The sequence below is a fragment of the Pseudopipra pipra genome, chromosome 5, assembly GCF_036250125.1.
Source record: "Pseudopipra pipra isolate bDixPip1 chromosome 5, bDixPip1.hap1, whole genome shotgun sequence".
NCBI lineage: Eukaryota > Metazoa > Chordata > Aves > Passeriformes > Pipridae > Pseudopipra > Pseudopipra pipra.
The window spans coordinates 73369292-73392604 of record NC_087553.1 but is presented as its reverse complement, the minus strand read 5'-3'; the positions used below and the strand labels follow the sequence as shown (position 1 = coordinate 73392604).

General features: G+C 45.8%; 1 protein-coding gene and 1 long non-coding RNA gene across 3 annotated transcripts in view; both read left to right on the top strand.

Annotated features, from left to right (window-relative positions):
* PLXNA4 (plexin A4) overlaps positions 1 to 23313 on the top strand; it is a 445892-nt gene that overhangs the window by 66918 nt on the left and 355661 nt on the right. The window lies entirely within an intron of this gene.
* Positions 14104 to 23223, top strand: LOC135415063 (uncharacterized). Its single transcript, XR_010430956.1, has 2 exons — positions 14104 to 15306; positions 23078 to 23223. It is a non-coding gene; the product is annotated as an uncharacterized LOC135415063 (long non-coding RNA).

The window sequence follows — 23313 nt, the reverse complement described above, 5'->3', positions numbered from 1 at the left end:
TATCATTACAACAAACGGTTCCAGTCACGCTGCAATTCAGGGAACGTTTCAGTGTTGCCATTTAAATGATGAGGGGTTTTTTTTCTCTCTTTTTTTTTTTTTTCTTTAATGCCACTGACAGCTACTTGTGTTTAATTCATTTTGATTTTGTTAGGAGGGGGAAGTTATCAGGATTGTATCATTAAAAATGCATGCTTGGGTTATTCATGCATGTTTCATATATCCCTGTGTATGATCCATCATAATTCCACATTAGCCAATGGGGATACCAAGTGGAAAGGGTCTGCTGAGCATACATATAATTCAATTACACCCATGACGTCACATTGATTGGATTCTTAATGACACCTCCAAGCCGGGCTGGGAAAAAGGAAGGTTTCCACTGAGGCTGCCTGTGCCTGAGGGAGCACAAGGTTTGTGTTACTGATCCAGATTGGACCTGGTAGGAACTGGGCAGCTGCTTTGGAGCTGAAGGCCAGATGTGAAGTGTCTCAGGCAGTGGCACAAACCCTGACTGCCACAGGAGTTGTGCTGATGGGCTGTAATAAAGAAATCAGATGTTCTCCCTGCTGTTTTCTTCAAGGGCTTTCAACAGTGCAGCAGTTCCTGTGGCAGGGGCACAACGTGTCATGGTGCAGCAAATCCTCCCAATCTGGGATAACTCTGGAGCACTGGTTTGGTTAAAACCCCCTCCTCGTTGACAAGTGATGTGGGGCAGTGCATGGTGATATTCCTGCAGCTGAGGAGGGAGATGTAGATAAATGCATAGGTAGACAGATGGATAGAAGATGCAGCTGGTGACACCCTTATCCTCTTCTCTTGTTGTAGATCCTGGTTTAGGATAAATTGGTAATTACACCTTCCTCCCCCCTCACCTTCACTATGTTCTTTGACCCCGTTAGTGAAATGAATTTCTCTTCTTCAGAGCCTGCTGGCAACATCCATAAAGTGCCATTCCTGAGAGCCCTGATGGCACAGGGCAGAGGTCAGATGATGTAGAAAAGTCCATTATTTTCTTCACCCAGAGGGTGGTTGAGCACTGGAACAGGCTCCTCAGGGAAGTGCCTCAAGCCTGAAGGAGTTCAAGAAGCACTTGGAGAACACTATTAGGCACATGGTGGGATTTTTGGAGTTGTCCTGTGCAGTGCCAGGAGCTGGACTTGATGATCCTTGTGTGTCCCTTCCAACTCAGGATATTCTATCCTGATTCCACCTAAGGGAACACTTGGATGCTCATCTCAGTTTGGGTGTCCTGGCCCTGCTGCTCCTTGGCATTAGTCAGGTGGAGCAAGGATTGCTGATGCAGAGTTTTCTTTGATGCTTCTTAAAAAAAAAAATAAAAAGAGGAAGGCTCTGCATCCCTCACTGCCTCTCACTTCAATATATTTAAAAATATCTTGCTCTCTGTGAGTACATCCCAACACCTTTCTGCCTCAGCAGTTTTGAAGCTCTAGTGAATTCCAACCCATCAGTGGATTATCCCTGTTTTATGGGTGCTGGATCACAAGCCTAGAGAACTCAAAAAAAAAAAAAAAAAAAATCCCTGTTTATGATCATGACCAGGAGAAGAAATCACTCCTACTCCTGACTCCTGGACCTCTGCTTTAAGCACATGAGCATTCTGACTACCATTCCTATTGATTTTCAATTATGGCTCAAATGGAAGTGGTTGTAGCTTTGTGTTAACCCTCAGGAGGATTTGGCCTGTCATGTCTGGCTTGGGAATAGAAGGGGAGAAATCTTGTACCGATGTGGATTTGTGGGGCCTAAACTCACTGCTGGGTAGAAATGAGTGTCACCACTGCCTGTTAAAATAACAAAATCCCTTTTTATGGGGTTGGGTGTGCTGCTGGGGGCAATGCATGGGTGTGTGGCATGAAGGAATCGTGACTATAAATACAGAGCGATTGTGGTGTGGTTCGAAGTTATTGCTGGCATGAGCGTGGGGGATTTTTAAATTATGTGGGGAGGCTCATTTTAAAGGGCAGCTGGGCTGAACCTTGCTGGCATAATCAGAATAGTCCAGGCAGAAGGCAGATGAGAAGTTTGAAGCTGCAGAATTCACGCTTTTCCTTCCCTGATTTTTAGCTTGCTCAGAGTTCTCCACTCGCTGCACTGGCACACACACACACTCTCCATGTTTCCAGGGTGTTTTTCTCCTTGGATCTCTGAGCTCTTTGCCAAAGACAGGAAATAATGTGTCCATTCCTCTGGCTGGGGATGCAAAGGAGTTAAATAGTTTTTAGAGCCAGGATAAGATCATAATATCACAGAATTATTTGCACTGGAAGGGACCTTAAGGATCATGTTCTAACCCCTTGCCAAGGACAGGGATGTCTTCCACTAGCCCAGGTTGCTCCAAGCCCCATCCAACCTGGCCTTGGACACTTCCAGGGATCCAGGGGCATCCACAGCTTCTCTGGGCAACCTGTTCCAGGGCCTCCCCACCCTCTGAGTAAAGAATATTCTCCTAGCATCTAATTGAAATCTAAATCTCTCCTCTTTTAGTTTAAAACCATTCCCTCTTGTCCTATCACTGTCAGCCTGTGTAAAAAGTCACTCTCCCTCTCTTTTATAAGCTCTCTTTAATACTGGAAGTCTCTTCTAAGGTCTCCCTGGAGCCTTCTCTTCTCCAGGCTGGACAATCTCAGCTCTCCCAGCCTGTCTTCAGAGCAGAGGGGCTCCAGCCCTCAGAGCATCTTCATGGGCTCCTCTGGCTCCTCTCTAACAGGTCCATGTCTTTCTTATGCTGAGGACTCCAGAGCTGGATGCAGTTCTCCAGGTGGAGTCTCACAAGGGCTGAGTAGAGGTCACATCTTCCAGAACTGTGCTGGAGATCATGACACATTCCCTGAAAAAAAATGCCCAGACCCCCTGAAAAAGATCCCCAAACAAACAAACAAAACCCCCAAACAAACAAACAAACAAAAAGCCCCAAACAAAAATCCCCCAAAACAACCTAAAAACCCAAAACCCCACAAGGATTATTATTCTCATCAGCCTGTTCAAGACTTGCAATGAATTTCACAAGGTTTGGGTTTTGCCTTGGACTTGATCTGCCCTGATCCACCTCTCTGCCCATGTGTCCATCCCCTGCTTCCCGATGTGTGGATGTGTTTATTCCATAGGTTTTCCCTGAGGGCACGATGGTGTTATTTATAGCAGCCCTGCCCACAGTTGTGCAGCTGGAGCCCGTGTTGGGTTTTATAGCAGCCCTGCCCACAGTTGTGCAGCTGGAGCCCGTGTTGGGTTTCCATCACCCGCTCCCCTCCTGGTGCCCCTTCACAGCTTCAGAGGGTGCAGCAGGGCTGGATTTCAGCCTGGGGTGGGGTGGTGACCCTGACCTGTCCCTGCCCTTGGCCACAGGGCTCTGTCCTCATCCTCAGCTTCCCCTGAGGCCACAGCCTGCAGGGAATGCAGCAAGGATGTGAAGTGTATCCTGCAGAATGCTCTTTGTAAGGGCTGAAGGGAACAGTCTCTAAGGCAATTTCATACATCTACACTTCCTGTGTTTGCCTTACCACTCATTGTTAATAACATTTTAAAATATAATTTTTGTGCTAATAATATTAAAATATCAAAATTTATGCATCATTTCTGTGCAGGAGCAGGGCCTCTTTGGGGTGGGCACTGTGCTGCCTTCTTGAAAATCCAGCAGATCTTTTTGGGGTGCTGCAAGTGCTAAACATCCCCACGTGGTAAGAGGAGAGGATCCCAGGTAAATGAAATGAGGGTCCTCACAGTGAAGGTAACAGGCTGCTCTGAGCTGCAGTTTTATCTCACTTATTCTCCCTGGAGGGGAGCAAGCAGCCCTACCTGCCTTTTTTCCATCCCTTATCAGCAGCATCTGGCATTATCACATTTGTTATATCTCCTCCTTCCAGTGCTGACATGAGAGGACATCTCCCAGAGTTGACAACAGGATAAAAAGTAGGGAATTAGCGAAGCCTCAGTGCCTGAGTCTCTGTGACTCTTTCCTTTCCAGTCTGAACACCAGCTCTGTGGTGTCCTGGAGCAGTAGGAAGGCTGAGGTGACCACACTCCTCCTCCCTGTTGCATGGATATCTGCTCAGCTGGAGGATGCAAACTCCCATCATGTGCTTGAGCATTACTGTCAATAACCAGTGGCCAGAGTAGTACAGAAAAATAAATGAACTTTGTTTTTTTTTTTTTGGCCTGGGAGGTTGCTAAGAGCATATTTCTATTTTTTCAGCCTGGATGTGCCTGTGGGGAGGGACATGCAGGGGTAACAGAGGTGGAATTACAGGATCCCTTCTGAGTCCCATTTGGAAACAGCTCCCTGCAGTGGCTCTGCTTCAAACCCTCCCCCTTGTAGCTGACTCTGCATCCCAGTGGGAGGCCCTGACTTCCCAGAAGAGCTGGCCTGAGTTCATAACCTTCCCCCGCTGCCCCTTGCAGCTCCTGGAGCTGTATCTCTCCTTGGAAAAGCACTGGGAGCTCTCCCCTCCCTCCTCTGTGCTGGGGAAATGCCCTTTGTAACGCTCCAAGCTTTTGTTTTTTGCATGAGCTGAGTTGGGGTGAACTTGGCAAGGCTGCCAGAACGTCATGAATAAGTTAGGAGGGAAGCTGTGCTCCAAGCTCAGGGCATACACAGGCAGGGAAAGCAGGGTTGGTGCTCAAACAGCCTCCAGGGTGCCTGTGTAGTGGCATTTTATGCTCTCTTTGCCCCCCATATGGGTTGAGAATCAGACCTTTCACTTAATTCAGGAGTCTTCAGTGGTCCTGTGTTTCTCCAGCTATGGCTGGTTTAGGACAAGTGACCTGCAAATCTCTCTGGCATCGCCTACTGTTGATGGAACATCCTGAGAATCCAATATCTAACAGATTTCTTACCTCAAGCAAAACATCCTCAACCCGGAGAGTTCATGATGGTTTTGCGCCTCTTCAACACCTCTGCCACCACATCTTCCCATTGCCCAAGGCTCCTCCTGGCGTCCCTGGTTCTCCCACTGCAAGAGAGAAATGTTTAAAGGGCAGAGTGGGCAGTGTGTCATCTCATCTCACTGCCTGAACCACAAACACACAAGGCCCCGTGATTATTTCTAAGAGTAATGATTTTTCCAGGAGATGCAGCATCTGTGAGGTTGAGATGAAAATTCCCTCTTTGCTCTTCCCAAAACTACATTTGCAGAAGAATTGGTCAAATGAGGGACACCTTTCTCTTTCTGGGAACATCTCTGCTCCCCTTCTGCCCAAGCGCTGGTGACTTTGATTTCTGAAGGCCAAGCATTCTTGGTGTCAGGGATGTCTCTGTGCTGATGTACAGACACCCTGTTCTCTGCTCTCAGCCTCTGGTGTGTCAGTGGGATGTTTTTTATCCTTTTTGAAGTGTATCCCATTCTTCCTCCATGTCTCTGAGTCCCTTGTCACCGTGATTTCATTCATGCAGTCCCCGGAGGGTCATTGCCAGTCACCTCTCTGCATTTATTTCTGCACTGTTGGGGCTTTGCAATGAAAAACAAAACTCTCTATCTGCTTCATTTCCAGAGCTGCTGGTTTAGCTCCTGATTTCTTCCTTGGCTTCATTTCAAATCACAGCAGGTCAAGGAAGAAGGTGCATCAGTGTCCCATCCAAAACGAGCCCTGCTCCACGTTAGGACTTTTGTGACCACACACTGCTATGTCAGGACTTGTTGAAGGGCCAGGGAGCAGAGCTGGGCCATGGACAGAGGTGTAGGACTGGAAGGACCCAAGATATCTTGGGTCAAATCTGTGCCCTTGCCATTGCTGGCATCACATTGTGTGGTTCTGATTGCAAACCTTGCAGGCTCCATCCTCACCTTCATTTGCTTCTTCTACTTGCCCTGCCCAAGAGTTTCTCACTGCTGGTGGGCTGGGCAGGCTGAGGGTTTATAGGGATATAACTGGGAGAGATGGGCTGAGCTGGACCCAAACTGAGAACTGGTTATCCCAGCACAACCCCAGCTGAGCTAAGGACTGGCCTGAAGTGGACCCAGGAATGTGCCTCTTCCAGCAGATTGTGTCCTTGCTGGAGCACAGAGAGGACATCCTAGAGGTTGGGCCAAAGGGGTTTTTCTACCCTGTGTGGGGAGAGCAGGTCACCCGAGGCAAGCAGAGAGTGTTGCATCTCTCTGCACAAAGTTTGCGAGGCCTGGATCCCCAAAATGCTGCTTTTTGCAAGGTGTCTGTGGGATGCAGCTGCCTGTTTAACAGTAATCCAAACCTGGAGTGGGGGTGAAAATAACAGCCCCAAAGCCAACAGGTTTCATAGAATCATTATCATAAGATCATTTAGGTTGGGAAAGACTTCCAAGACTGAGTCCAACCTGTGACTGATCACCACCCTATCAACCAGACCAGAGCACTGGGTGCCACGTGCAGTCATTCCTTGAACACCTCCAGGAATGGTGACTCCCCCACCTCCCTTGGCAACCCCTTCCAATGCCTGACAACTCTTTCCATGCAGAAATTCTTCCCCATGTCCAACCTAAGCCTCCTGTTTGCTGCAATGAGAAGTGACTCCAACCTTGGATTGATGCTCCTGAAGGAGAACACTGCCAACAGCACTTAGAAATTGCCTCTCCCGTGGCTTTTTTTTTGTGAAGAGCAGCAAAAAATGGGCATTACAAATGTCTTGCCTGGAAGTGCCTCTGCCAGGAATATTTGATAGAGACATATGCTCACCTCACACACACCCCCACACAGAGCAGCCAAATTTGATGAAGGGATTTATTAGTGGAGGTGCTGCAATAAGTGCTCCTGCTTCTGCCTCCTTTGATTTTTGTCATGCAGGAGAGGGTTAGTTTTGCCTTTTTGTTTCAGTTTGGTTTTTAAGTGCTTTTCTGATGGCTGCTTTACATTCTGCTCTGTGGTCTGGGGGAGCTGAGTCAGCTTTTAGCACCCAGCCTCTGCTCAGAGGAATTTGCACTGGTTTTGTTTATGATTTTCAGCACAGCCAGTTCTCCTTTGCCTTTAATTGACAAGCAGGAAATGTTTCTTGGACTTTTTAGATGGCTGAGTCCATTGCTGGGACAGTGTTGTTGAGGAGAGGAAGCTCATAGGAAGCTCGTGTTGTTTGAGTGATTAGCAAATAGAATATGATTTCAGTGCAAATGTATCTCTTGATACTCGAGGTGTCAAATACTCTGAGTAATGATCATGTTTTAAATATAGTTTATAACTTTCTTCTCATGCCTATCCCGCCTACTGTATGTGCATTGTGGGATATACACACAGTGTGGCTGTGTATAGATGATGTAGCTGTATAATTACACCTACAGAGCAAGAGATCTGTCTGTGTTTATTTTTAAATATTATATATATGTGTGTGTATCTAAAGAAAGAGTTTTACACAGATGGAATCTCTTTTAGGTCCCATTTCAATAATAATTACAGCTGAATGACGTCGTGGCCATTTTATTTTATATCTTCTTTTATTTTAGCTGCCTCTAAATCACTGCTGATTTTCCAAGCAGAAAGGTCACGGCACAGATGTGAATAAACACACCGTAAACTGGGTGTAGTAAATAAATCCACTCCCCAGTAGCAGTGGCATCAAACACAGTAACACTGCAAGAACTGGCAAAGGAGTCTTGTCACTAATTTTCTCATTATATGAATTAATGATTGGAGTGTCTTTGATGAGGGGTTAAACTCCTGGTAAGTGCAGTGTAACTATAGGACTCGTTTTATAAGATGGGACCTCCTGTTTCTCACTGATTACACCTCAATCAGCTCTGCCAGTGCCTTCAGCTCTGACTTGCAAGGCTGTAGCATCCAGTCCTATCTTCCCTACCATTGTTTTTGGCTGTTGTGTGTCTCCCGAGATTTTCCTGAGCTAATTTCCTGGATTTGGGATGCACTGGAGGAAAAATCAATCTGTACTTCCCCTGCTCCTTGTGCCATAAAGCCCCAGCTCTGATTGTTTTTGGAGGCAGGAGACGAGCCTTGGATGGACTCAGTGTCGCCAAAATCTTGCCCTAAAACTTGTGACTGAGACAATTGTTCCAGTTTTACTTATTTAGACTCTTGTTTGAAGAAAACCTGGTGGGCCACAGAGGCCTGGAAGTGAGAAACTGCTCAGTGTAAAGAAATTATCAGGGAATCACAGAATGATTTGGGTTGGAAGGATCTTAGAGGTCATCCAGTTCCAACCCCGTGCCATGGGCAGGGACACGTTCCACGATCCCAGGTTTCTCCAAGCCCCATCCAAGCTGGCCTTGGACACTTCCAGGCTTGGGGTAGCCACACCTTCTCTAGGCAACTTGTTCAGGAAGTTCAGGAAAAGTCTTTGACAAACACTGTCAAGGACAGAGCTTGTGCACAGGGAGGATGATGAGCTGATGGCTGTGCCAAGGATTAACTGGAGAGGGAAGGTAATCCCGAGGCAACAGGTGGGATAGCCTGAATTTGCAGGAGAGAGCTCCTGTCTCAAAGAGAGGGATTTAGCTGCTAAGGTGCCAATACCTTCACAAGAGAGCAGTTTATTTTGGATGTGTGTCTGGGCAGCAGCAAGCAATTGTGGGGGCTTTTTTTAACTGACTGGGTAAAATCCTGGTCCTGTTGAAACAACTATCGGAGCAAACAGCACTAGGGATGTCTACAGGTTGTGGCAGAGGAGTAAAACATATTTTCTGGGGAGAGTGTTTGTGGGAGAAGGGGTATGGATTGTTTTCACCTGCTTCCATGGTGCTTTCTGCACCACTGCTCACACACAGCTCACTTATCTCCACTACACTGATGGGGTTTTTCCCCCCTCCCTTGAACTCCTCCCCACAAACTGTGCCAGCTCCTGGGGAAAAAAAGCCTGGCCTGGCACATTTCTGTCTGCAGCTCTGCTCCTGCATGGCTGGGCTTCTCACACCTACCTGCTGGGAAGAGCAGACGTGGGAACAGCTTTGCTTTCTGCTTGGCTCGTGCAGCGCGATCCCGCTCTGAGCCCTCCGAGGCGGCGTGTTGGTGCGAGACGGGGAAGATCCTTTGTGCTGAGACGGGGTGGTGGGACAGGAGGAGCCTTGGCTTAGTGTTTCAGGGGCTGCTGGTTGAACTGGCTGCTAAAACCTTGTTTTCATCAAAGGGAGGTGTTTCTGCAGGTCGAATATCAGATCGAGGTGGGGGTCCTCTGAGCTTGTCCTGTCCCACATGTCTGTGACCAAACTCTTGGCCACACTTCCTTCATTATCCCTTTCAACCCAAACCATTCTATAATTCTTTGATTCTGTCTCATCCCTTGGGGTGGTTGGATGTCTCTTTGGACAATAGCAGCATCTTTTTGTCTCACATACATTGTGTCATTTCTATCTTATACATGCAATAGCTTAACACTGGATTTTAAGGGATTTTTTGGCTCCAAAGGACCTCCCAGACATGTCCTTGCCAGTGCTGAGGGTTTTCAGAAGGTGAGAGGGGCAGTTGCAGGAACTCCTGAGGATCCCATCAGGGAAGCCCTTGGATCCTGGCTCCTCCCTTCCCACAATATTGGAATAATTTGTGAGCAGTGAGTGAGCTGCTGTAGCTGCCCAATGCTTACGCTGCTGTTTTACATTGATAATTCATCCTGGGATCAACATTCAGAATTAATTCAATTAAAGGGGCCTCATCATTCATTTATGAGGGAGGGAAGCTTATAAAGAGCTGTACACAGGGAACAGCTCTTTGTGTGCTAAGGATGGAGCTGATTTCTAACTGGGTGTACTGTGCTTGTGGTGTCTCCTGGTTTGTGGGGGGGGACTGGGTATCTCCTGGGACAGGGAGTGCATCAGACTGGGTGCTTTTTTAGTGGCAATGTCAGTAGAGGAGCCTGACCAAACACTGAGCTGTGCTTTTAGTATGATATGGGATGTTTCTGGATCAAATCCAAACCTCTTTGTTGAGGCAGTGCAGTAAAAGGATCCCCCATAGGGGTGCACAGATGTATCTGTCTCTGGAATCCCTGGTTCAGCCTCTCTCCTCGCTTGAATATTCACTTGAATAATAACCTCAAATTTTCTGTCATTCCAGCTAGCTGTGTGACAAAATAAATGCTATTTCTTGGCTTTCTTACAGGACTATATTCTGCCTCTCACAGGTTTTTCCTTTCTGTCCCTGTTCCCATTTGCTTCCTGCCCTTCAGACCCTCTGTCCTCACAGAAAAGCCCCTTGGTGGGGACTTTGTCTTGAGTTATCCAGCAAATGCTGTTCTGGCCCTGTTTTGGGCAGGGGTCCTGCTCATGGTGGGAGAATTTATCCCTCATTGTTTAGTTTGTTTAGCTGGGATGGATAAACCTGGGGGAGACATCAGGGAAAGGATGGAATCAGGTCATGCTCTCCAGCTGAAGCTGGAGATGATCATCACAAGAACTCTTCTTTTTCTTTTTCCACATCCACACTGAGTGCTGTAGCAGTCCTATCATCAGGAATAGGCTTTTCCATCTGAGGATTTGGGTTTATACCATTTGACCAACTGGAATATGGGTCTTAAGCTTTCCAGACTTACAGTGAAGATCCTGGCTAGCAACTTTTCTCTTGGAGTGAGCTGGGTGGGGAGGGAAGTGCTCTGCTTCTGTACTCAGGAGAAGATGAATTTTATGGGATTTGGGAAACCTGCCTGGCAGTGCAAGGATGAAGCTTTACCCTTGATGCCCTCAGGAGCTGGGTAAACGTGACTGATAATTTAAAGTCCACCAAATGTCAGCAGGAGGGTTGTATCACCTCATGGGCAAAAGCTATCTGTGAAAATGATTTCTGGACGATTTTGCCTCAAATTGCTCTTCCTTTTTCTACTGTGGTTGGTTGAGGTTTCCCATTATCCATCATAGCTCCATGCCATCTCCAGGATGCTGAGCCCAGCTCAGGATGGCAGCTGCTGGCACTCCACACCTGGAACTGACTGGACAGTTCCCAGACTCTGTCCTTTTCCTTCCTTATATCTGAGTAAAAACATAATTTTGACAGGCCAGTGATGCAGAAAATAACTTGCTGCTCTCCAACTGTTGCACCCCTTGACCCCAATTAGAATGTGGCGCATGTAGAATTGTCAGCTTCTCACTTTCTCTCCGCTCCCCAACTCCCTGACCAAAATTCCCATAATAAAGATGACACCTGAGCGCTTCACAGGCTGGAAAACGTTGCTGACCAAACAGAGAATCAGAGCAGATCTGAAGTCCAGCTCTTTGGGGTTTTTCTGGCTTTTGTTTCTGAAAAAGGTGCAGGAAAGCTGTCAGAAAAAACACGGTTGTGGTGCTGGGTCGATGGTTGGACTTTTGAGGTCTTTTCCAACTGTAGTGATTCTATGAGATATTCCAACCTGTGGGAATATTTCCCCTTCACCTCTCTATATGAGGTTGGACCCCCAGGGCTGGCTTATGCCTTGAAACATAAAATTTCAAGACATAAGCCTTGAAGCTGTAGCTGTCCCATCCCTGTAGCTGCCCAGTGTCCAAGACCAGGCTGGATGGGGCTTGGAGTAACCTGGGATAGTGGAAGATGTCCCTAACCATGGCAGGGTGGGGGTGACCTTTAAGGTCCCTTCTAACCCAAACCATTCTGTGATTCCCTGATAATTTCCTTACACCCAACAGTCCCTCAGCTCCAGCCCTCCCTGGCCCATCAAATTTTCTCCAAATAAGAGTCCAAATAAATAAAACTGATTCAACTGTCTCAGTCACAAGTTTTAGGGCAAGATGTTGGTGATACCGAGTCGATCCAAGGCTTGTCTCTTGCCTCCAAAAGCAATCAGAGCTGGGGCTTTATGGCTTAAGGAGCAGATTGATTTTTCCTCCAGTGCATCCCAAATCCAGGATCCCAAGCTCAGGAAAATCTCAGGAGACACACAACAGCCAAAAACAATGGTAAGGAAGATGGGACTGGATGCTACAGCCTTGCAAGTCAGAGCTGAAGGCACTGGCAGAGCTGGTTGAGGTGTAACCAGTGAGAAACAGGAAGTCCCATCTCATAAAAAGAGTTCTTTAGTTACACTGCACTTTACCAGGAGTTTAACCCCTCATCAAAGACACTCCAATCATTAATTCATATAATGAGAAAATTAGTGACATGACTCCTTTGCCAGTTCTTGCAGTGTTACTGTGTTTGATGCCACTGCTACTGGGGAGTGGATTTATTTACTACACCCAGTTTACGGCGTGTTTATTCACATCTGTGCCGTGACCTTTCTGCTTGCAAAATTAGCAGTTACAGATGATGCAGCCTTACAAACTTAAGCTAAAGGCATCCCTGAGGATGAGTAATGGAGTCCACAGGATGTTTCTGTGGGATTCAGGACCGTCCAAGACTGCACATGTTCCTTTACTACCCCACGATCCTGCCCTTTACATAGAGGACCCCCTGGCATCTCCCTCTCTTGCAACGTCCTATTCTCTTGCAAGCATGGCATGAACTCTCTGAGGACAAGAGAGCAGAGAGCAGGGCTGGACTTGTGCCTGAGATGTGTCTGACTTTTCCCCCCACAGCTCTGGAAGTGGAGCTGTTGGTATCGGACGCTGGGGGCGCGTCTCAAATCGCGGCTGCCTCGTGCTCCCTGACGCACAACCTCTCCTCAGGTTATCTGTGTGTGAGTCAAGGGGATGGGAGGAGGGCACAGCTCCAGACTGTGACTCATTCAGTCTTTTCCCACTGCTGCTGTAATTCAAGTGGAAACCTCGGAAGACTGCAAAACCTTCAGGCACGCGAAGGATGCCAGGATTTAAGTGCGTATGAATGAATCCAGGGCTCATTTCTGAATCTGGAAAAACAGGGGAGGCTTTGCTGCGATCTCATTGCCTCACGTAGGGAGAGAACAAGGGGGAAAGGCTTCAAACTGAAAGAGAGTAGGTTTAGATTGGATATCAAGAAAAAAAAATCTTTGCTCAGAAGGTGGTGAGATGCTGGAACGGGTTGCTCAGGGAAGCTGTGGATGCCCCATCCCTGGAAGTGTTCAAGGCCAGTTTGCACAGGACTTGGAGCAACCCGGTCTAGTGAAAGGTGTCCCCGCCCGTGGCAGAGGGTTGGAACTGGATGATCTTTAAAGTCCCTTCCAACCCAAACCATTCTGTGATTCTATGATTGTATGATCAGCCTCCTTGAAAAACTGGAAACGTGGAATTGATGTTGTCTATGTGCACTTTTAAATTAAATCCCTAATTTTGAGGGGACTAGTTGCATAGAGGGCAGTAAGAAAACATCAAACCTTCTCCTAAAGTTAAGGAGGTATTGGATTAAAGGCAAAAGGCATTGCATGCAGCAATAGCCTGAGGAATAGTGTTGGAAGAATTTGGCAGGATGCTTCTATCTGTCTTCATTTGTTGCCTTGGAATTCTGTCACCTGAATTGTTTTAAAAGCCTTGTAGATGTGGCACTTAGGGATGTGGTTTAGTGGTGGGCTTGGCAGCGCTGGGTTAATGGTTGGACTCAATGATCCTGGAGGTCCTTTCCAACCTAACAGATTCTGTGGTTCTGGGACTTTATTGTGGTTAAGCTCAGGACCAGCCCAGGGAAGCAGCTGAGCATACAGAGCACAACAGTTTACAGAAGGACCTGCCCTCAGTGTGGGGGTTTCCTCCCCCCTGGGTGTTCAGAGACCTCGTGTAATCACTGAGGATGACCCTGGCCATGGCTTTCTCTCCCTATCAGGCCATTAGGATTCATCAGCACGCTCTGGACACTGATGCTGGATTCCTTTGTGCTCCTTCTGACGTTCCCTCTGGTCTTATTAGGCAGAGGTGGAGTTGAAGGTGGAATATCCTCCTGGAATATCCATCAGGTGCACGAGCTCAGTACAAGGGTCATTGCATCCCACATTGCAGTGACTTTCCTTGATCCTGCCAAAGTCGAATTTCTAATCAGGCTGGTCATCTTTACCTTCTCTGCAGTGTCAGGCACAAGGAGGGTCCATCCTCCGAGCCTCCAAGTTGGCTTATCCCTCACAGATGCTTGCTTGGAGGCAAAGGTAGAATTCCAGAAACCCTACAGTGCTGCAGGTGGGAAGATCCCTGCTGCAAACTCAGTGAGGAAAATCCAAGCTGTGGCCAGAAAGCTGTCACATCAGCATTGATTTTAAATAACTGAAGGCATAACTCATGCCCCCCACCACCCTTCTTTTCCTCTAACAGTGACAGTTCTGTCCACCACTGCCACCACTGTAGCTTCCCAAACATCCCAAAGAAACACAACCTTGCCTTTCCTTTGTACTTTTTTGTGAAAAGCAGGTGATGCTGAGACGTTTTACAGTCCCAGCTCGGTGAAAGTCTTTCATATAAATGACTCAGGTGATATGTGAGTGACAGGAATCGTCGTGACACTGATTGAGCTGTGGTGGCTCCACGCAGAAGACTTTTGTCTCTGCAGTTGGGATGAGTGGCAGCTAAAGACCTGCTTAATAATTTCTGCCATGAAAGAGGGGAAAATAATATGGGAGGGTGGAATTGATCCCTCTGAACTGATCAATCTCTTCCTTCATTTTCTTCTGGGCTCTGTGTTGGGATGATGAAGACTGTTCCTCTTTGAAGGACCTTGCATGACCAGCTGAGGAATGATGATGGTATGAAGAGGGTTCAAAAACTCCCTCTTTTTCTCACCATCTTTCCCAGAGATCATAACCTGAAACAGAGGGAGGAAAACTGTTCTGGCAAAGAGTTCTGTCAATAAAGCCCTGCCTTTGCTCTCTGGCTGGAGGGCTTGAAATGGGGTGAAAAATCATAGCAATGTTTATTTTACAGAAGATAAGCTTTAAGCTGAATGTATTACGGTTTTTTGGCTTACAGTAATCAAGGATTTTTTTTCCTAAAAATAAGAAAATAACTGCCCAATCTCCAACTTCATTTTAACATGAAAAATGTTGGTTTCTTGACAATTGTTAGAAAAAGGATTTCCGTATGAAAACCTAATGAATGGCTCAAAAGTTGATTAAGAAGGGAGATGCTAAGTCAAAGTTTTCTAGCTAGAAATAGTGATTTATTATCCAGCTATCTTTGCAAATGACAAAATAACTAATTAGATACAATTCATCATCTGAACTTCAAGCTGCCACTAGTGTAAGATAGAAGGTTTTATGAACAATTCATAGTCCCAATTTTGATCTAAATGTAGCATAGTGTGTATTGAGAGTTAGTCTAAGACACTGAGGCACTGGGAAAGGCTTAATAAGATTCTGAAATTCTGCCCCCCTGTAGATTTTTTTCCTAATGAAGGATTTGAAAAGGGCGTTTTAGAGTGATGTTTTATATGGTAGCAGTCTTTTCCCATAAAACATCAACCATAATAATTATTTTTATGCAGATCCTGAGGCACAGAGAGATTAAATGACTTTCTCAAGGTCAGACAGCGAGTCAGAGGCAGAACCAGTGAATGAATGTGAGTCTTGATTCAGGGCCTGTGGTGTGTACTCAAGTAGCCCTCACTTCTTAAATCTCCAGGCTTGGATGAACTCAAATCTTTCTGAATCTGATGTCCCAGCATCTCCTAACCGAGTTGATTCTGCAGGAGTGCAACCCTGGAAGTGAATAACGTGCTCCCAACTATCTGTGGTTTATCCTTGGAATCAGCATGACCTGCGTGAGGATATTGATGGGTACATTGTCCTTGATGGGTCATCTCCCAGGGGACAGTTGTGATGATAAATGACTTCTTCAGTGGCCTTTCAGTACTTAAAGGGAGTTTATAAAAAAGAGGGAGAGTGACTTTTTAGGTGGGCAAATGGTGAGAGAAATAGGGGGAAGGCTTTTAAACTAAAAGAGGAGAGATTTAGATTAGATATTAGGAAGAAATTATTGCCTGCGAGGGTGATGAGGCCCTGGCACAGGTTTCCCAGAGAAGCTGTGGCTGCCCCATCCCTGGAAGTGTTCAAGACCAGGTGGAATGGGGTCCTAAGCAACCTGATTTAGTGGGTGGCATCCCTGCCCATGTGGAGGGGTTGAAACTAGATATTCTCTAAGGTCCCTTCCAACCCAAACTATTCCATGATTCTATGATTCTAAATTCTATGATTCTGAGTGACTGTGCTGTCATTAAGTATCCAAGCTGAAAACTGTGGGAAGGGATCTGGTACAGGCTCTCCTGCATGGCTTTCTACTTGGTAAAGACTGGTCCTAAATTTCAGATCCCCACTGGATGACACTCCCAGCCTTCTGGGGGTCACCTGGAGATCAGAAATCCTTTAAGTGCTGCAACATTCCTGCCTGTAACAACACGTGTAGTGGTGGATCTTGCAGTGCTGCTGCTTCTGGCCAGTACTGGGTAGGGATTTCCATTCTGGCCTTTTTGTAAATCTCTCTGCTGAGCCAAGTTCAGCTGCACCAGGTCCCCGGGGACACATGAACTGCAGTAGTTGAATTGTCCGCTCCTTCAGCGAAGTCGAGTAATTCAACTGCATTCCTCTCTGGACATTGTTTGGGTCTCCTGATATCTCCTCATGAATTATTAGCTATGGAAAAGACTTATTGCTAAGATATTGTAGCTAGTTTAGTCTCCTGGTCATTGCAGGTTTCCTTCCAAATTTGTTTGGTTCTGTTTTAAGTGGCTCGATGCTGGTCCTCTTGACATTTCCCCCCGGGCCTCTCTCCTGCAGTCTGATACTTCCTGCTGTCAGGAAGTTGTTCCTCATACTCAGGCTACTTCTTATCAGTCTGTCACTTTTTCAACTCATTGGGCTAATGGTTTCCCCATTACCAGAGCTGCCTCTCTGTGTCCTTTCGCCCCAGTCTCCCCAAGGGAGTCTCTTTCTTCTTGCACTGAAAGAGGGTCAGACCAGATGACTTTTCAGTCTTTTTCTGCCCTCTTGCTCTGACTTCTTGGAGTCTCAGAGATTCTGGATCTGACCTACAGGGAACTCTGACAGCATGTAAAAGAATGGATTTTATAAAACTCAATCACAGAGTCATTTAGGAAAAGACCTCTAAGATTGAGTCCAACCACCAGCACTGCTGAGGCCACCACTAAACCACATTCCCAAATGCCACATCTGCACTGCTTTTAAATTCCTCCAGGGATGGTGACTTGACCCTCCCTGAGGGCAGCCTGTTCCTGAGCTTGACAACCCTTTCCACGAAATTTTTTTTCCTAATATCCAACCTAAACCTTCCCTGGCACAACTTGAGGCCATTTCCTCGAGTAAGCAATGAAGATATCAGAGTTCATAAATCCCACAGGTTTAAACATTCACATAAATCTGAGAATTGTATCCATGAAGGGGTGAAATGATCTTTTTCTGTCCTGGATGTACATGACTTTTTGGGGCATAAGGAAAGCCTGAGTTACTCCAGCACTGAGAATTAGTTTCTCAGATTTGCAGCAGGGTTTTCTAAGGATGTGGAGAAACAGGAAAGAGAAGGCAGGAAAAAAAAAGAAACAAAACAAGAAAGATCAATTCTTATGCTCATCCGAGGAACCAAGAAAAGGCTGAAGGCCCTTTCTCCTCATAGATTCAGTTCAGGGCTGGGACACCACTGATATCTTCCAGACACCCTGTTCATTTAAGGCTCATAAAGGCAGCTCCAGATGTGCACAGATGTTGTGTGGGGTTTTGCCCTGCTGTGCACCATCATTTGGCATCAGCAGCGCTCTCCTGCATTCCCAGCCTGCTCTCTGGAGGACACGTCACCAGCCAAGCAGCTGGACTGGAGAGGAGAACAGCAGTGCTCGGTGCTGATTAAGCAATAATGTAATTAATAGCCTCTTACCATCCTTACATTCCCAACAACGTCAGCGTGTCAGGAACTATTTACAGTGTAACTTACACAAATGTCACTTTGGTGCACTGAGCACTTCATATTTTGCAATTCTCTGCCACAGTAATAAAATCAGTCAGCCAGTCAGAAGGGAAACACACCCAGGAGATATCATTATTGATGGCACTGGGCCAGGCTTTGGATGATCTGTGTGAGAGGCACATCAGCAGAGAGAGGAGCTCATTCCTGCACTGAGATGCCCTCAGGTCTCTGCACGAGATGCCTTTGAATCCAGCTGGATGAAGGCTCAGTTCTCCAGTCAGCAAAGGGAGAACATTTGGAAGGGTTTGTCAATTATCTCCTCTTCAAGAGCTCACATTTAGCATCAAATCAGTGTGCTATCCAGGGCTTTGCACAATTTGGTTTTTAAGGGCCTGAAATAATTTCACTTGTCTTGAAAAGACTGCTTCCTGCAGTAAAAGATCTTTCCTTCTGCTTCCTGTGTAACATCCTGGACTCTGGTCACCTAAAGGCCCTTTTCTTCATGATTTGGGGGTTCTGTACTGGTACTGAATCAATGGTTTTGATGCTCTGCTGCTTTGTTTTAAAGTCTGAGATTAGCAGCTGGACATTTTGGCCTCCTTAATTGGCCATTTGCAAGGAGACCTGATCTCTGACATCACGGTCCAGGTTCATTGTGACCTTCCAGCACTTAAAGGGGACTTGGAAAAAAAGGGGGAGGGAGAGATTTTACCTGGGCAGACATTAATAAGACAAAGGGGAATAGCTTTAAACTAAAAGAGGAGAGATTTAGATTGGATATTGGGAAGAAGTTCTTCCCTGGGAGGGTGGTGAGGCCCTGGCACAGGTTGCCCAGAGAAGCTGTGGCTGCCTCTGGATCCCTGGAAGTGTCCAAGGCCAGGCTGGTCGGGGCTTGGAGCTACCTGGGATAGAGGAAGGTGTCCCTGCCCATGACAAGGGGATGTAGATGATCTTTAAAGTCCCTTCCAACCCAAACCATTCTGTGATTCTGCATTTCATAGGAGTGTGAAGACACTTTACTACTGAAGGTGCCAAAACCTTATTGTTTTAAGGCAGAATACCCTGAAATATTATGAGAACTTTGAGCAGGACACAGCTCCCACTAAAAGCAGTGCAAAAATTCCTGCTGATTTCCGTGGGAAATCCCAAATGGACTTTTTCTATCCTGTTTTCCCCTCTAATGAAAAGATAATTTGACTTCTTGAAAGTGCCACATTTAAACACGTCATTTTGTTGGCATTGATCTCTGCAGAGACCCTGCTCTGCAACAGTGGTGGCAAATCATTTACTGCTGCTGTCCCACTGCAAGATCCTAAACTTCTCCATGCAAGTCTGACACATCAGGATCCCCAGATAATTGTGAAGGTGTGTGAGACCCATCAATATGGGTCTTTCTGCAAGCAAAGAATATGACAGTATTTGAAAATACTTTGCTGGGGTTTCAGATGTAACAGCAGCCGTGGCAAATTCACATTTGTCTATTAAAAAGACAAAAGCACAGAGGAAAAAAGAAAAAATCCCAGCACTTGAAGGATTAAATAGTGCATTGACTGCCTAGAGCATCAAGGGCCCTTTGAAGGTCTGGATAAAAATGCACATGGCCCATCTGACAAACCTCGAAGGCAGTGGAATTGCATGAGGGATAGAGTTGAATTTGGCCCTTTGTTTCCCACTTTCTGCTGTCACATTCAGATTTCCAGGCAAATCTTGTACAGAACAGGGAAATGTGGAGCCTGTTTAAACTAATACAGGTGCCTGAGCTCCTGCAAGCCCTTGAGCTCTTGCAGAAAAGCTGATGAGCAGAAGTGGTTTCAGCAAGAAATCTTAAAGGGTTCAAATCAGCCAGAAGTGTCAGTCAAGTAGCCTCACAATGCTGGGAAATCAATGCTGGATTCTCCAAGAGGAGCGTGCAGGGAAAATGATGCCATTTGTTTGCAATTCTAATACAATGAATCAACAGATCCACTTGCAAAATGTTCCTAATGAAAATGTGCATAATGGACGTGCAGAAACCCAGAGGGAGAGAGAGACTGTGCTGGTGAGGAGAGGGGGGGGGGTGCTGAATTTAGGTTTAGCTGCTGAAATCTGAAAGTGAGATGGGTCTGACATCCATAAAATCAAGTCCTGGGAGAGCCTGGCAGCAAAAGATGTAAATTTTTGCCAGAAAAAGAAGAAGTTTTGGTAAAGAAGCAGATGTTGTTATGTAGGGGTCAATTATTTAGTAAGAACAGCAAACATGGAACCATGATATAAGCCTGGAATGGATTAAAAATCATCTGAAAACTGAGGTCTCCTAAAAGACAGCCCCAGCATTATTCCCCTATTTTCTTTTCCTGGTAAAAAATCCAGCTTTTAGCACTGTTTGATCTTTGCTGTTGTTGGGTTTTGTTGGCTTCATTTTGGGCCTGGGGGGAGTAACTTCCATGGGAAGTGTGTACACATCAATTATTTATTGTCTTTTCCAGCGTAAGAACTGGGGAGTTTCTCAGGGAATGAGATGTCAGGTTCGAAACAAATGTAAACTTTTTCTGGGGAAAAAAAAAAAACCACCATCTTTCAGGTCACAAAAACTAATGGACTGGTAGAACCTCCTGCTGCAGGACATATTCTGGATTTAAAAAAACCAGCCACAAAAAACTTCAGCAAAGTTTTCAGTGGAGGTCCATTAACTGTGAAGTTTCTACACTTGGCTTGGGATGTCCCTCAGCCTAAAATGCTCGGAAAGAGTATTTTGGGTGCATATTGCTGTATTTTTACCCTTTTCCTCTGCTTTTCCCTTGGCATCTCCTGTTGGCCATTGCCAGAGGCAGCTGTTTGCTCCCTGAATCTGTGACTTAGACCCAGCAAAGCCTTTCCAGGTGCCTAAAAATCCAAGGTTGTCTTCTCCCTCCTCAGTGAAGGTCTTAAAAATAGACAGCTGGCAACTTCTCCTCAAAAGGAATGGGACTCTCTGGGCTGTGTGACTGTAAGGAGTCTTTTTTAGGTTGGGGATGTATCTGAGTATGTTTTTAAGAGTGATGAGAGAGGAGATGCTGCATTCCTCCAGAATTAATCACTTTAATAAAGTTAAAATCTGAGCCAAAGCTGATGGAAGTCACTGGATTTGTCAGTCACTGAATGGGGCTGAATCCCAGTTTTTCAGTCCCCAAAGAGGGGTGTGGGCAGATTGTGTGAGGCTGTTGGCTTGGGAGGAGACAGATTGTCACCTCTGGGTGAAAAATGGCAGGTTTTAATTATTTTCAAGTTATTAATTTTTTCAGTAATACCAGGGAGAAGCAAAATCCAAATCCTCCTCCTGAGTCAGACCAAAGCAATTAGAGTTCCATAGGAAAATAGGTGATGTATCCCTGTTGGGGATCTGAATAAAACTTATCAGCCAGGTGACCTCAAGGATTACCTGTGATTTGTGCTCTTTTTGGGAATAGTTCTATGGATGAGCAACAAGCTGGTTCTTCTTAAAATTGGCCCAGAATATCTGCATTTTTGTTTTCTCAAGCATGCAAATTTGTATATTGTGACATTAAATATAGCTTGGGATGATAGGAATACTCTGCTTCCTTGGCACTGCAAAGTTCCATCAAAGAAGGGCAGGAAATTGGGTTCCTTGACCCTTTTTTCCTCCCTGGAATAATGCCTAGAAGAACAGGATTAATTTGTGTCAGGACAAGTTTCTGCTTCTGCTAATTATATTTTTTTCCCTTTAATTTTTTCCTCTTTCCCCTTTATTAGGTTTTTTTCCCCTCTCTTTCCCTCTCCCACTGCTTTCTGCTTCTTCCATTTTCTCTTTCCCCTGATGCTTCCCTAAAGGCACAAAACAAAAATGTTTCTAGCTTACATGTTTTGGATATAAGGTTTGAAAGGACAACAGAGACAGGCTCCATGACAAAGAGCATATGGATAAAACCCACAGAGGGTGGAAATAAACAACTCAGGAAGATAAACTCTTGCATATCAAGGGAATCTTGATCTCCACTTGTTTGATACTTCAGCTTCTTATCTTGTCCTCTTATGATTTCCTCTGCTTCCACTCACTGGAACCAAAAAGCCCATGGAAGGAACTCTGATTTACAGTCATAAACGTTGGAAAAGACCTCAAAGATCAAGTCCAAGCTTTGATGGACCTTTAGATTTAGGGCTAAAGTAAGCTGAAGTCATAGTAAAGAGCAGATTTTATTGTCTACACTGAAATTTATGCTATTCCAGGTGCCTGGTGATCCTTATTATCCGGACTGAGACAGGTTTAATAACACATAGAGTTGTCTTTCATCTTCACACAGTTGCTTTAACTGTTGGGGTCAGTTTTAGGACCAGTCCAACCCTCTGTGCCATCAGAAGCCTGAGGAAGCTTCATTTTCCCAGCTGCCAGTAGTGTGTGTTGTAGGGAAAAGTTTTGAGGGAATTTTAAGCTTTGTGCTTCAGGTTGGAGACAGGTCTTAGATCATTAATTTCCACAGGGAATTTTTTTATGTGATTCACAGTGAAGGTTTTGTTCCCTCTTCTGAAATGCTTTGTATGGCTTGGGGTGGACACCACATGAGACTAATCCAAGGTTTCATCGTTATTTTAGAGTATCATGGGGATGAACCACTTCCATGTGTCCAGTGCAGGGTTGGTAAAGCATCTTCTAAGCCCCAAGATCTTTATTATGGTTCTCACTCAATGCAGTCTTCGGGGTTTGCCTGAATTTTTCATGAGAGGTGGATGTGGTCTCTCAGCATCCTTAGGAGCTGGAGGTGGCTGCTATCTCCTGGGAAGATGGACAAGGGAACTGCCCTCTCCCTTTCTTTTCTTCATGCTTCCTTGTGTCATCCCTGGGAGCAGAAAGGAGACCTGCTACCCAGGGAGGAGGAAAGCAGGGTCAGGTGACTGACTTTAGGATTGTCTGGAGGGAAACTGGAAAGGCAGGGATACGCTGATGGCAATTAATTGTTTCCATCACACAGGTTTCAGAGAGCACCTGCAGAATAGATGGGCTGCACAGCCAAATCCAGTGCTGGCTCTTTTCAAGATAAAAAAGCCCTTGGCTATCTCATGGGTTTATATGAAGGGTAAACACTACACTGAGCTATTTGACAGCAGGACCTGGGTGTTGTTATCACCTCTTGTCCTCCCTCCCCTTTAAATTTCCATTTTTATTTAAAGCTATTTTCTCTCCTCCCAGTAGATGAAAAACCTGGAGTTATCTCCAAGGTTATCACTGACTGTCTCTTTCCAAGGTCTGTAACACAGGTTACTGGGGGAAAGTCAAGCAGCAGGGAGAATGTGAAGGAAGCTCAGAGCAGGCAACAAACAGATCTGTGTGAGAGGAGAGTTATGAGGCCTCCAGAAACCATGAGATGGAGCCTTGACTTTGGAGTTACAGACAGGAACAAATAAAGAAGGCTCCCTCTTGAATCAAATCTTTTTTGCTCTTTCAGAAAAAGCCAAGCCATATCAGCCTTAGGAGAAAGGGACAGTGCAGGCTGTGGTAAATACTCAAGATGTGAGGAGGCCACGGGGAGAAGGAAGAGCTGCAGATAACTTCCTTCCTATCAGCACTTGATGAAAATTCATTACTGATGTCTCTGCTTGAGTCTGGACTTGGAGGGGTAGAGTCTGCCCTATCACAGCTCCCTCCTGGCTGGGTTACATGGCAGGTGAATAATCTCTTTCA